The sequence below is a fragment of the Muscardinus avellanarius genome (genome assembly GCF_963383645.1).
Source record: "Muscardinus avellanarius genome assembly, chromosome: 11".
NCBI classification, from domain to species: Eukaryota; Metazoa; Chordata; class Mammalia; order Rodentia; family Gliridae; genus Muscardinus; species Muscardinus avellanarius.
The window spans coordinates 13274976-13289751 of record NC_137797.1 but is presented as its reverse complement, the minus strand read 5'-3'; positions in this window follow the sequence as shown (position 1 = coordinate 13289751).

Genomic DNA, 14776 nt, shown 5'->3' with positions numbered 1-14776 from the left:
GGGGCCAGCCACCAGGACCCACCTCCTCCCAGCGGCATCGGGGACAATGCTTTCTCAATGCTTTCAACCCGAGAGCTTTGGGCGGGACGTTCCAAACCTAAACCCTAACAAGGTGGTGCCAGCAATCTCACCATGCTACCTGAATCCTCCAATCCCGGGGGATCGGCCAGGAGCCCAGGGCTGGCCGGAACCTCCTGCTCCAGGGGCCACAGCTGTGGGGAAGCAAGGCAGGTGGCACACTGAGGTCGCCTGGCTGCCGGAGCCAGGCCCAGGGTCTCTGGGCTCTCAGAAACACAGGCAGAGCCAGTGGCTTCGGCCACCACCTAGTGCCTGAAGAACAGCCCTGAGTACCACAGCAAAAGGTGACTCCATCCCCTTCCTTTTGGGCCCATGAAGCTGATAATAAAATACTCACTATTGGGAGTCTATAGGAGAAAATGCCTTCTAAACTCATTAAGTTGCTAATGCGTGCACTCACAGACCAGAAAGAAAGGTGTGGGATTGATGGATGTACTTGTCATATTTACGGTTGGTAGTCGGGTGATTAATGGGCTTTGTGGTGTATAATGCCACGTTCATTTCACTCTCCTCTTTAAGCTCCGGCTGATTTATAGGACCAGCATTGCTGTTGCATTTCAGTGTGATGACAGTGATCGCGCTTTATCCCCCTGGATTATCAATTAGTCTCCTTTGAGAAAAGGATGTCCCAAACTCAGTGTGGGAAGAGTGGGGAGAGGGGACCCTTCCCAGGGATATTTGTGCCTGGCCACCTTGGACTTCATGGCCTTCCTCCCCGAGAGCCGCTTCCCTAGGCCTCTCTGGAAGGAGGGGGCTGCGGGTGTTTGGGGTCACAACAGGAGCTGGGGCCTTTCTGCCCCTGAGCCTCTTCACTCCCTCCAGGCTGTGCTTACCCCGCCCTCTCCACCCGGCTTCCGCGCTCAGCCTCTGGAGGGGCCCTTTTCATGCCAGGCCCGTTCCTAACCCTCCACACTTCTGTTCAAGTTGGCCTCTGCGTCAATTTCCTCACCTAGAAAATGGAAATAATAACAAAGAATAGGCAAAGTGGTTGAGAGTATGAAGTGATTTAACTCAGTACCTGGGACAGCGCCCTACGCGGTAGCCACTGAGAACAGTGCTTGCCTCTTGGCTGCCCAGCTGCTGTTCCCTGGAGCTGGAATTCCCTTCCTGGGGATATTGCATCTGCCCTTCAGGGGCCGCCCTTGCCCCTCCGGTCTGAACTGCTCTGGTTCTTCCTGCTCCCCGCTCTCTGCGCTTGGCCGCCCACAGAGTCTGTACCTCTTGGCTCTGCAAGACTTGTGTCCTCACTGAGGCTGTGAAGTCCCTGCAGGGCCTGGCACACAGTAGGAGCTCAAAACGAGAACACCGAAGGGCATCGTGCAGGAGGAGCAGGAACCAGGCAGGAGCGGGAGCTGGTGAGTTGTCGGGAACCAGTGTGTACAGCGCAGCGGTTAGGAAACCCAAGCGTGCAGCAGACAGATTCGCACGCGGTTCCCCGCCCACCTGGCACCCTTTCTCGTCCCTTGAGGCCCTTTCACCTTTCTGCTGGCTTCTGCCCTTGGCCATTCATTCAACAGCCCTGACTCCATGAGCCCAGAGCTACATACACAGGAGCCAGGAAGGGGCGCCCCACCGCCCTCCTGGGCTTGCAGGCTGGTGGGAGTCCAGTGATCAACCAGAAAGCTCACAGACGTGTAATCAGGTGTGAGCAAGAGCTGTGGAGGCCAGAGGGGCCAGCAGGGGAGACCCACCTGGCAGGGCACTTCTGGGCTCCGTGTGTTTCTGGTGTTGAACCTCTGTGCTCCCAGGACCTAAGGGCACACTCATCATTCGTCCCCTTCACTCTGGGCTGCCGGGACGACGCCCACCTCACAGACCCGCTCTTCATTGACCAAACACAGGATCTTGATTTTGGCACCTGGCTGGCATCTCCAGGAGCTCCAGTCAACTCCCAAACAAGAAGATGCAGACACCAACGTGGAAAACTCATCAGTGAGTGAGAATTGGCACGCAGAGACAGCAAAGAATGAGAGCCAGTGAGGCTGGAGCCACACGGTTCTCACCGCTGAATACCCAGGAGCCACCGGGCACTGGGCACAGAAGAGGCCTGTGGGACATGTGCAGAAGGGAGGAGAAGAGACGAGAAAGGAGGGGAGAGGGGAGGAAAGAGGGAAAAGGAGGCAGGAGGAGAGAGGGGAGGAAGGAGGAGAGAGAAGAGGAGGGGGAGAGAGGAGGAAGGAGGGGAGAGAGGAGGAAGGAGGGGAGAGAGGAGGAAGGAGGGGAGAGAGGAAGAAGAAGAGGAGAGAGGAAGAAGGAGGGGAGAGAGGAGGAAAGAGTAGAGAGGAGGAGAGGGGGAGGGGAAGAGGGGAGGTAGGAGGGGAGAGGAGGAAGGAGGAGAGAGGGGAGAGAAAAGAAGGGGAGAGAGGAAGGAGGTGAGAGGAGGAAGGAGGAGAGGAGGAAGGAGAAGAAAGGAGGAAGGAAGGGAGAGAGGAGGAGAGAGGAGGAAGGAGGGGAGAGGAGGAAGGAGCAGAAGAGGGGAGAAAGGAGAAAGGAGGGGATAGGAGGAAAGAGGAGGAATGAGGGGAAAGAAGGAAAGAGGAGGAAGGAGGAGAGAGGAGGGAGGAGGGAAAGTGGAGGAAGGAAGGGAGAGAGGAGGAAGAAGGGGAGAGAGGAGGAAGGCGGGGAGAGAGGAGGAAGGAGGGGAGAGAGGAGGAGGGGAAGAGAGGAGAAAGGAGGGGAAGAGGAGGAAGGAGGGGAGAGAGGAGGGGGGGGAGAAAGGAGGAGGGGAGAAAGGAAGAAGGGGGAGAGAGGAGGAAAGATTATAAAGGAGGAAGGAGGAGAGAGGAGGGAGGAGAGAGAAGGAAGGAGGGAAAGATGGAAGGATGGAGGGGAGAGGAGGAAGGAGGAGAGAGGGGGAGAGAAAAAAGGAAGGGGGAGAGAGAAAGAAGGGGAGAGAGGAGGAAGGAGGAGAGAAGGGGAGAGAGAAGAGGAGGGGGAGAGAGGAAAAAGGAGGGGAGAGGAGGAGAGAGGAGAAAGGAGGAAGAAAAGAAAGAGGGGAGGAAGGAGGGGAGAGAGGAGGAAGGAGGAGAGAGGAGAGAGGAGGAGAAAGGAGGAAGGAGGGGAGAGAGGAGGAAGGATGGGAGAGGAGAGAGGAGGAGAGAGGAGGAAGGAGGGGAGAGGAGGAAGGGTAGAGAGAAGAGGAAGGGGAGAGAGGAGGAAGGAGGAGAGGAGGAGAGGAGAAAGGAGGAAGAAAAAAGAGGGGAGGAAGGAGGGGAGAGAGGAGGAAGAAGGGGAGAGAGGAGGGGAAAGAGAAGAAAGGGGAGAGAGAAGAGGAAGTGGAGAGAGGAAGAAGGGGAGAGAGGAGGGAGGGGAGAGAGGAGGAAGGAGGAAGGAAGGGAGAGAGGAGGAAGGAGGGGAGAGGAGGAAGGAGGAGAGAGGAGGAAGGAAGGGAGAGGAGGAAGGAAGGGAGAGGAGGAGAGAGGAGAAAGGAGAAAGAAAAAAGAGGGGAGGAAGGAGGGGAGAGAGGAGGAAGGGGAGAGAGAAGAGGAAGTGGAGAGAGGAAGAAGGGGAGAGAGGAGGAAGGAGAGAGAGGAGGAAGGAGGGGAGAGGAGAGAGAAGGAGAAAGGAGGAAGGAGGGGAGAGAGAAGGAAGGAGGGGAGAGGAGGAAGGGGAGAGAGAAGAGAAAGGGGATAGAGGAAGAAGGGGTGAGAGGAGGAAGGAGGGGAGAGGAGGAAGGGGGAGAGAAGGGGAGAGGAAGGAGGGGAGAGGAGGAAGGAGGGGAAGAGGGAAGGTAGGCAGGGAGAGGGGAGGTAGGTGGGGAGAGGGGAGGAAGAAGGGGAGAGAGGAGGAGAGAGGAAGTAAGAGGGGAGAGAGGAGGAGAGATGAGGTAGGAGGGGAGAGGAGGAAGGAGGGGAAGAGGGAAGGAAGGATGGGATAGAGGAGGAAGGAGGGGAGACATGGGAAAGGAGGGGAGACATGGGAAAGGAGGGCAGAGAGGAGGAAGGAGGGGAGACATAGGAAAGGAAGGCAGAGAAGAGGAAGGTGGAGAGAGGAGGAAGGGGGGAGAGAGGAGATCAAGGCATGCTAGGGAGGGTAGCGGCCATAGAAAGAGGTTAGCCAGTGAGATGTGGTGGTGCATACCTGTAATCCCAGTTGGGAGCTTAAGACAGAAGGATCATAGGTTCGAGGCCAACCTCGGCAACTCAGTGGAACCCTCAGCAACCTAGCAAGACCTGTTTCAAAATTTAAAAGAGTGGGAGGGCATGGAGTTTACCTCCAAGGAAGAACGCCCCTGGGTCAATTCCCAGTACCAAAAAGAAAACAGGGTATCCCTGAGATGCATTTGCTCATGGAATACATAGGGAGTGGCAAGACAGAGGAGGAATTAAAATGATTTCTTACTCTGATTTGGAAAAAAATAAGTGGGTAGTGGAACCATTTCCTGAGATGGGGAAGACAGGAAGAAGGGCAGGTGCAGCAGGGACGGAGCAAGCAGGATCAAGGATTGTGCTTAGAAAATGCAAGTCTGAAATGTCTGTGACATACACAAGTAGAATACAACTGCAGGCACTTGTATATACACAGTTCAGATGTTTCTGGGAAGAACATATAAATCAACATGTTGGGGTCCAGGCCAGCCTCTGTGCCACCTCTGCTTCCTCTTCCCCGACACTTGCGTGTGTGGAAATCACGCGCATAATTGGCTGATTGCTTAAAGAAAGCAGTGCCCCGAGGGGGAGCATTGTCTCTGGCCAGAGTACTCCCCCACTCTTAGATATTCTTTCATAACTATTATTCTTTTGGTAATGATTCTTTTAACTTTCCACATGAATTGTTCTGGTGATGTAAGATCAGGACTGTGGGAGAAACTGAGTCCGTGGAAAATAAATTTTCTAGTAATTTATCTGAGCCTTTAAGTGCCCTTGGCTTTGCTCAAACAGTAATAAAATCTAGTCAAAGTCAGAATTCAGATGCTGTGGTAGCATTCCAGCTACAGCAATTACAAATGCAGAATTCCTCTCTATCTCTGACTTTCATTCTAATCATTAACCTATAGTAAAAGCCTTAAGAGTCAGCTGAAGCCATTAACCCCAAAAAACTTGCAAGGGAGGCAACTGGTGCCTCTATTTACCCCCTCTCCTTGTGATCTGGCCTAGATACAGAGAAGATAAACTTTGTGTGCGACTTCAAAGCAGCCTAGTTGATGAGCAGCCAATACTGCCCAATACAATAGAGCCGAAAGGCTAGGAAGATTATTGACCTTTACACCCAGTATGTGTGCTGCCTGAGACAGGGAGGCGCCACATGGTTAAGAAATGAATATGTCAGAACAAAGGACAGATATAATAAATGTGTAGGTGTGAAGAAAGGAAATATGGTGAGAATAAGAAAGCATTTTTATATGAAGAAGAGTTTATCCTAAGATTGTCCCAAATGGGCAAGAGAGAATCAGGGTAATCAAAAAGAGTAAAAGGAAATTGCAGAGGGTTTGTGGTAGGAAAATGGATTATTAAAAGAGGAATAGGCTTCTAATAAGCCTATCACTTGAGGAAAAGTGCTCAGCAGCTAGAGAAGTACATTTGACAATTAAATCTAAAAACTTCATGTTACTTTTTGGTGTTTATCTTCTGAACTGTGTTGTGAGATTGTTTAAGCTTTCAGACTTTAGATGGTACTGCAGACGAAACACGGCAGACCTCCATCACAGCCCTTTGGATCGCCATATCTCCCCATGCCAGCCATATGGACTAAGCCCTAGGAACAGAAAGTTCCGAAAAGAGCTAAAGGAGATTCCATGAGAGACCGAATTCTCCAAGCCCTGGGTATGCCTGTGACTTTAGGAATTTGCCCTTTGGAGCCGCCTGTCTATGAGGGCAGGGGGCTAGATTTGGTCACAGGATCTGGAGCTAATCTTGAATGCCAGACTGGTGTCCTTTTACTTTGTTTACATGTCCTTCACTATTGTTCTGTGGTGTTTACACTTCTTTTTTTTTTTTTTTTTTTTTACTATTTATCTCACTGGTAAAAGAATATAAATTTTCCTGGGTTCTTGTAATAAAGTGTCAATTGCACAAGAGGCATTTGTCCATGTCAGTCATTTCAGATTTTTCCCAGAGAGGAATCTCCACTTTTAGCGCCATGAACAGGAACTTAAAGGAGTTTATTTCATAAAAGGGAAAAATCGCTGAAGATAAGGGGCTGCAGAACTACAACCGAAGCCTTTGCCCACCTTTCGAGAAACCAGTCCCAAAGGGTCCTGACACCCTGGAAGAGTCCCTAGTGCCCAGCTGAGCTGGTCAGTAGCACCTCTGGAGGTTGCAGAGAGGACACCCAACAGGGGAAGAGTGTGTGGAACTGACCAGAGGAGAGAAGCCAGGGAGGGGTTTGTGAGGCCAAGAGAGGTCAGGGTTTCTAGCATGAAGGAATGGACAGTAGGCTGGACAGCCGCCAAGAAGAACAGCCTCTGGATGTGGTCGTCAGGGGCAAATGTCTGACTGTGCTGGATTAAGAGCAAGTGGGGGGAGAAGAACTGGTGGCAGCAAATCTTGTGCAAGCTTTCAAAGTTTTGGGTCCTAAAGGGGAGTGGGATGAAGGGGACGCTGAGCCAGGCATGGTGGCGCATGCTTGTAATCCTGTAATCTGGTTCCAAATTCCATACTTATTTCCTCTGTCTCTGGATACACCCGGAGTGACCTGGCCACTGGCTGAAAGACAATACAGAATGGTCCAAAATTTGATTGAAAAAAAGGGGTTAAAAAGTGCTTTAGGGACTTCCAGGAAGATGGCGACTGAGAAAAGCAGCGTTTATGAGTCCTGCTAAAACTCGATCTCTGTTGCCTCAAAATCAGTGCTTTTCATAGCCAGAAAACACCATCAGCAGAGAAATAAAAAATGTAAACACAAGGGACAGAGGAAAAAAAGACTAGAAGAACAACCAGAGACCAGAATCAAGCCTGCAATGCAGCAGCAGAGCAAGCCGGCACCATCTTCCCTCACAGCCCTAGGCTCCAGAGAGGAAAGATAAACAAGGAGCTGAAGTGAGCAGCTGCGGAACATTCGGGTGTAATTCAGCAGTTCTTTCAGCACAAAGAACACCTAAAACTCCTAGTGGTCAAGCTCATCACGCCTTCCAGGGATCCAGAACGGAGCTCAAAACCAGAAGAGGGCATGGCAGCAGCGCCATATTGCCAGCAGTGCCAGCCTCAAGGCTGAGGGCGTGACAGCGGTGCGATACTGTCAGCAGCTACAGCGAGTTCACCGCGCCCCACCACAGCTCCAGATCTGCGCACACAACAACTGTGAGTGTAATTGCAGCCCCTAAAGGAGAAATCCCTGTACTGCATTCCCACAGACTTGCTCAGCTTTGATAATTTCATTGGGTCAGATATTTTGCAGTCCAACCCAGTGAAGGAGTAGCAGTGGCAGAGATACCACACCCTAGCCGCAGCTCCCTGTGGGAAAACGCCCAGCACCCCCACAGTCTCGCGCAGCCTCAATTAACTTCATGGGTATGAGACTTTGAGATACAACCCGGTAAAGGAATAGTGGTGGCTGAGACTACAACAGACTTGAGATACAGAGCACCCTGAGTGAAGTTGTAGTGACCCAGGGAAGGCACAAAATTCTGAAATCATGGGAAAAAGGAACAACAATAGAGCAATGAATGCCCACAACCCCACAAGATCAGAACCTGATAACACAGAAATTCAGAGATCTCTAGAAGATCAAATCAGGAAAATAACTATAGAAATAATAGAGGACTTTCTAAAAGAATTCAGAGAGAGTCTAAAAGAGATAAAGGAGGCAACCATTGAAGTAAAGGGCTCAATTCAAAGTATAAACAACAGATTAGACCACATGGAGAATAGAATCTCACTTCTAGAAGATGATCACTCCAAAAACAAACGCTTAATTTATAACTTAGAAAAAAAAAATCCGACAGCAGGAATCTGACATTGAAGAAATATGGGCCCATTTTAAGAGAGCTAATCTAAGAATAATTGGAATAGAGGAGGGAAAAGAAAGTGAAACCAAAGGGATCAATAATCTCTTCAAAAAATAATAGCAGAAAATTTTCCAAACATAGAGCAAGAGGCCATACACAGGTCCAGGAAACTTATAGAACTCCCTTTAGACAGGGTCAGAGGAGAGGATCCCCATGCCACATAATTGTCAAAATGACCAATGTGGAAGCCAAGCAGAGAATATTAAAGGCAACAAAAACAAAAGGCCAAGTGACATTTAGAGGCAAACAAATTAAAATCACTCCAGACTTCCCAAACCAAGTCATGAGAGCCAGAAGGGCTTGGAGTAACATATTCCAAACTCTGAAAGAAAACAACTTCCAGCCAAAAATTTCCTACCCAGCAAAACTATCTATCAAATTAGATGGGGAAATAAGAAGCTTCCATGACAAACAGAAGCTGAAGGAATTTATATCTTCAAAACCAGCACTAGAGAAAATACTCAAAGAGATTAACTACAAAGAAGAAATAGGTAATACACACCAGAACCAGAGAAACAAGATTTTCCATCCAACAGACAACTAAGCAAAGAAGAATATATTCATGTGTTTATAGGTTAAATATTTGGAGAGTCATTATTTATTTCAGTCTTTTACCTATTTCTAAATTGTATTGTTTGCTTTTATTGTTGCTAATTTTTAGGATTTCTACTTGGAATATTAATGCACCTTCAGATATAGCATTTGGAAATATTTTATCCCATTCTATCAGTAACTTTTAACTCTGTTTACATTGTACAATATGTTTTTATTTTTTAGGAAGTTTGTTTATTCTTTTGTTGCCTGTGCCTTTGAAATCATATCCAAGAAATCACTGCCAATTTCAGTGTTGTGAAGTGCTATGACCCAGGTTTTCTTCTAAAAGTTTATAGTTTTAAGATTTACATATAGGTCTTTTATCTAGTTTGAGTTAATATTTGTATATGGTGTTAGGTAAGGGTCCAGTCTTATTATTTTTCATGTAATTATTATCTTTTAACTATTTAGTGAAAAGATTACTATTTCCTTCACCAAATATTCTTGGAAACTTTGTCAAAAATAACTTGATCATATATGGAAGAATTTATTTCTAGGCTTTTTATTTTATTCCACTGGTTTATATATCTGCCTTTATAGCAGTACTACACTATTTCAATTATTGTAGCTCTATAAGGTTTGAAATCAGAAAATGTACATCTACTAGCTTTATTCTTTTTCGAGAGTGTTTTGGGTATTTAGAGTCCATATTTCTTGTTAGGATACACATTTTCTGAAAAAAATAATAAATGTACGATAGTTTTACCTTAAAAAAAAAGAAAAAATATCCTCTGGTAAGAAAGAAAGCAAAAAGAAATACTGAAATGTTATCTCTAAGTGATCAAAAGTTTGATATCAGACAAATATCAGATGAATTGATATCAGATGAATCTGTTATGTGAGATTATCATTGTTAATTCTGGATAAATTGCTATAATATTAGATGTCAACCACTAAGCCAAGCATGGGAAGGAGGGATGGGGAGGGAATGGGGTGGGGATTGGATAGGGACTAACTGGGCGATGTGTGCATGTATGTCTACACAAGTTTTTATCCCATTATGATGTATGAATACAGTGCACCAATTTTTTAAAAAGTGCTTTAGGCCAGGCGTGGTGGCACACACTTGTAATCCCAGCATTCAAGAGGCTGAGACAGGAGGATCGCGGTTCATAGACAACCTCAACAACTCAGTGAGGCCCTTTGCAACTCAGTGAAACCCAGTTTCAAGAATAAAGAATAAAAAAAAATAGGGCTGAAGATATAATTCGCAGGTAGAATGCTTCTGGGTTCCATCCTCAGTACTGCAAAAAAACAAAAGTGCTTTAGGAGCCAGGTGTGGTGGCACATACCTGTATATCCCAGTCCTAGGGAAACTGAGACAGAAGGATCGCAGGTTCAAGGCCAACCTCAGCAATCTAATAAGACCCTATTTCAAAAATAACAAATTGAAAGAGGGGGAGCCTGGAGGTATAGCTCAGAGGTAGAATGGCCCTGGCTTCAACCCCCAGTACTAAAAAAATTAAAATTAAAAGGCACTTCAGTGAGTAAGTAGTAACACTAGATGAAGACCTAAAATGCTCCCTTCTGAGCCTCCCCTGCCCCACTGGTTTTTCTCAACTGGCTCCAGCTTAAATGACAAGACATAAGCTGAAAATATCCACAAAGCACTGAAACTGAAAGTGCGCTGGGGACCTCAGGAAATGAGCCCCTGTCGTTTTTCTAGGCCCAAATAATTCCAAGAATTTTATCATTATAAAACCATCTTCTAAGTAAAGGGTTCAACATAACAGTAGGTCCAGAGAGTTGTGAGGCTTGCTTAAAATTTTGCCTGTAAACCCAGCACTTGGAGAGACAAGGGGGGGGGCTGGCAAGGCTCCGGGTCAAGGGCACGGTGGGTCAAGTAACAGCAATAGTCAGCATGAGAAATGCAATCCAGGCCCAGAACTCCAGGGTATAAAAAATAAAGCTTTTTTTATTTTACCAGCACAGAATGTATCTTTTATGTTTCATTTTATTTTGTGGCAGAAACTAAACCTCACTTGGTTTCTGGTCAACTTCCCTTTAAATTCTCAAGAATTTAGTAATGTCAAGACAAAGAATATAGAGGGCTAGGACTTGGTAGGCTGGATAGAAAGATGGCAAGTTCGAGGCCAGCCTGGGCAACTTAGCAAGGCCATGTCTGTAAATTTAAAAAATAGAAAAGGGAGCCGGGCGTGGTGGCGCACGCTTGTCATCCCCGCGCTTGGGAGGCTGAGACAGGAGGATCGCACAGGTTCGAAGCCACCCTCAGCTACTTAGTGAGGCTCTCAGCAACTTAGTGAGACCCTGTTTCCAAATAAAATATAAAATAGGTCTGGGAGTGTAGCCCGGAGGTAGAAAGCCTCTGGGTTCCACCCCTAGTATCACCAAAACAAACAAACAAAGTAGAAAAGGGCCAGGGGTATAGCTCAGTAGTAGAGCACCTCTGGGTTCAATCACCACCAGTACCACCAGAACAAACAAACAACAAACCTGGATATGGTGGCACATGCCTGTAAATCCAGTACTTGAGAGGTGAGACAAGAGGACTGTAGGTATAAGACTGTATTAATCAATATTTTCACAGCTATTATCTAAAGATTTGACCATACGACTTAGAGGAAGGAAGCACTGTTCATGGTTTAGTCCATGTGAGGCCGGGACCATGGCAGGGCATGATGGCGGTGGGACACAGAGAGAGGGAGAGCACATGGGCTGCGTTCCTCACACCGTGGAGGCCAGAAGAGAGAGAACAAGGGGAGGAGGAGCCATATGGAATCCCCAAAGCCACACCAGGAACCACCTTCTCCAGCCACACCCTGTCAACCTGGGCCACCACCCAGATAAATCCATTCTAATGGACGAACCCACTGCTGAGATTACAACGCTCATGACTCAGCTATATCAACCCTCAATACTAACAAATGAGCTCTTTTATATCTAACGACAGGGGACATTTTATATCTAAATGTAACAGCTTTTTAGCAAAACCTAGCAAGACCATGTTTCAAGACAAAAAATAAAAAGGGCTAGGGGTATGGCTCAGAAGTAGAATGCCTCTGGGTTCATCACCTAGTACTACAAAAAAATGAGAAGAAGGAGGAGGAGGGGAGGAGGAGGAGGAAGAGGAGGAGGAAGAGGAGGAGGAAGAGGAAGAGGAGGAGGAGGAGGAAGAAGAGGAAGAGGAGGAGGAAGAGGAGGAGGAGGAAGAGAGGAGGAAGAGAGGAGGAGGAGGAGGAGGAGGAGGAAGAGGAGGAGGAGGAGGAGGAAATAAAATAATCCAAGAGGGCCAAATCCAAGCCGAGAATTATTTTCTCTCTACTTGGCATCTTTAGAGCCTACACTGCTGTGGGTCCTTCCCCGTGACAAGGCCTCCAATTTCTCTCATAGCTAAATTCCACTCAGGTCCTTCATAAAACTCTGGGAATGGCTATGACCTTTATTTTCTTCTTTTTTGTTTTGTTTTGTTTTGTTTTGGCGTGTGCACATGGGGGGGGGTAACCAGGGGTAAAAGAGGGTACCTCTGAGTTACACCCCTATCCCTTTTCATTTCTTATTTTGAAACAGTCTCACTAATTGCTGAAAGGGTCATACTAAATTGCCAAGGCTGACCTTGAACCTGCAATCCTCCTGTCTCAGCCTCTCAAGTACTGAGATTACAGGTGTGCACCACCACGCCTGGCAACTATGGCTTTCTTGACCTCTGTGATACAGCTGGGCTTTAGAAAAGCCATTTTCTGCTCCCCAGGAACCTTATGAGGCTCACCCAAAGCCTCTGCTTGGCTGCCTGAAATCAGTTCCACTACATGCCTCAGGCCACCACAATAGGACACAGGAAAATCTTGGGATTGTGACATTTTCCCACATCTTATGCAAAAGAGAGAGAGAGAGAGAGAGAGAGAGAGAGAGAGAGAGAGAGAGAGAGAGAGAGAGAGAGAGAAGTGTTTCCTCTACTATCAGGAACCAACCTTGGGAAATTCTATTCACCTACCCCTTTATCCCTTTATACTTCCTAAGAAAGAAAGTCTAGGCCAAGTTTTTGCTAAAAACTAGCCTTCTAGACGCTAATCTTTTCTTTTCTTTTCTTTCCCTGGTACCATGTTGGAACTCAGAGCTTTGCATGTGTTAGGAAAGTGCTCTATCACTGAGGTACGTCCCCAGCTCCAATCTCCACTATTCTTTCTCAATTCCAGAAGATTTATATCTCAACCATGGTGGAAAAAAATTTAAAATCCTGATGCATTTTTGCCAATACAATGAAAAGAGATTTTTTTTGTAGTGAGTGGGTAGATAAAATTCAGATCTTAAAACTTTGTTTTTAAGCTTCATATCAATGTCAATTTCAAAGTTTATTTTAAAATCGGGCATGGTGGCGAATGCTTGAAATCCCCGCACTTGGGAGGCTGAGACAGGAGGATTGCACAGGTTTGAAGCCAGCCTCAACTACTTAGTGAGGCTCTCAGCAACTTAGTGAGACCCAGTTTCTAAATAAAATATTTTTAAAAATAGGTCTGGGAGTATAGCCCTGAGGTAGAAAAGCCCCTGGGTTCCATCCTCAGTACCACACCCAAAAAAAAAAAAAAAAAGTTTACTCTAAGCTGGATATGGTGGCTTACACTTGTAATCCAAGCATTTGGGAGGCTGAGGAAGGAGAATCACGGGTCCACCGTCAGCCTCAGCTACTTAGTGAGGCCCTCGGCAACTTAGTGAGACCCTGTTTCAAAATAAAAAATAAAATATGACTGGAGATGTAGCTTAGAGGTAGAATGCCCCTGGGTTTCACCCCCAGTACCACACACACAAAAAAAGTTTATTTTAAACCTACAGGTACAAAAAAAAAAAAAGTGAACCTTAAGCAGGATAACTATAAATAAATCGATACACAAGCACATTATAGTCAAGCTGCTGAGAGGATAAAGAGTATGTCTTCAAAGTATCCAGAAAAAAATGTCACATCGCATCATATGTAGAGGGGACATAACAAGAACGGCAGCGGACGCTGCCATGGAAACAGAGGTGGCCAGGAAGAGTAGAACAGCTTCTTTGTAGAGCTAGAAGAAAAAATGATTTGCCAACTGAGAATTCTGGAGCCAGTGAAAATAAGCTTCAGAAATGAGAGAAAGTCATTTTCAGACAGACAATGATGTCACTACGGTTTGAATGTTTGTGTCTTCGCTAAAATTCACACTGAAACGTAGTCTCCAGCACCACAGTGCCAAGAAGTAGGAGCTTCTGGGTGGCAACTGAGTCATCAAGACTCCGCTCTTACGGATGAGTTAGTGAGAGGGCTTGTGAAAGCGCTGTGGGGTAGGGATGGCCAGGTCCTTTCTGCCCCTCCATCTCTCCTGCTTCGTGAAGACACAGGGTTCCTGTCCCCCAGAGGCTGCAGAAACGAGGCACCATCTTGGAAGCAGAGACCAGACTCTCACCAGACACCAAACCTGCTGGCACCTCAATCCTGGATATCCTAGCCTCCAGAACTCTAGGAAGGTAAGTTTCTGTTCTTTATAACCTACCTAGTCTCTGGTGTTGTTGTGTTATAGCAACATAAATAGATTGATTTTTTTTGCGGTACTAAGGATGGAACCTGGGGGCATTCTACCTCTGAGCTAAACCCCCAGCCCGATATTTTATTCTTTATTTTGAAACAAGGTCTCACTGAGTTGTGGAGGGCCTCACTAAGTAGCTGAATCTGACCACGAACCCAGATCCTCCTGTCTCAGCCTTCCAAGTACTGGGATTACAAGCGTGCGCCACCACACCCGGCCATAAATAGATTAATACAAATCCTTTCTCCCTAAGATCAGAAACACTTAAAGAATGTCTGCTCTTACTACTTTATTAATCATCATTCTGCTTGAGGTCCTCTCCAATGTAATAAAGTAAGAAAATGAAATCAAAATCACAAAAATATAGAGATATAAAGATATTTCTACTCATGATAAAGATATTTCTATTCCCTATGATTGTTCATAGAGAAAACTCTATGAAATCTACAAAAAGGAATAACACTAACAGGTGAATTTGGCCAAGTCTACAAGATACACGGCCAGTATATAAATTGTATTTCTGTGGACTTTAAAGGAACAATATCGCTGGGTGTGGTGGTGTGTGCCTGTGATCTCAGGACTTGGGAGGCTGAGACAAGAGGATTGCAGGTTCAAAGACAATCTCAGAAAATAGTGAGACTCTCATCAA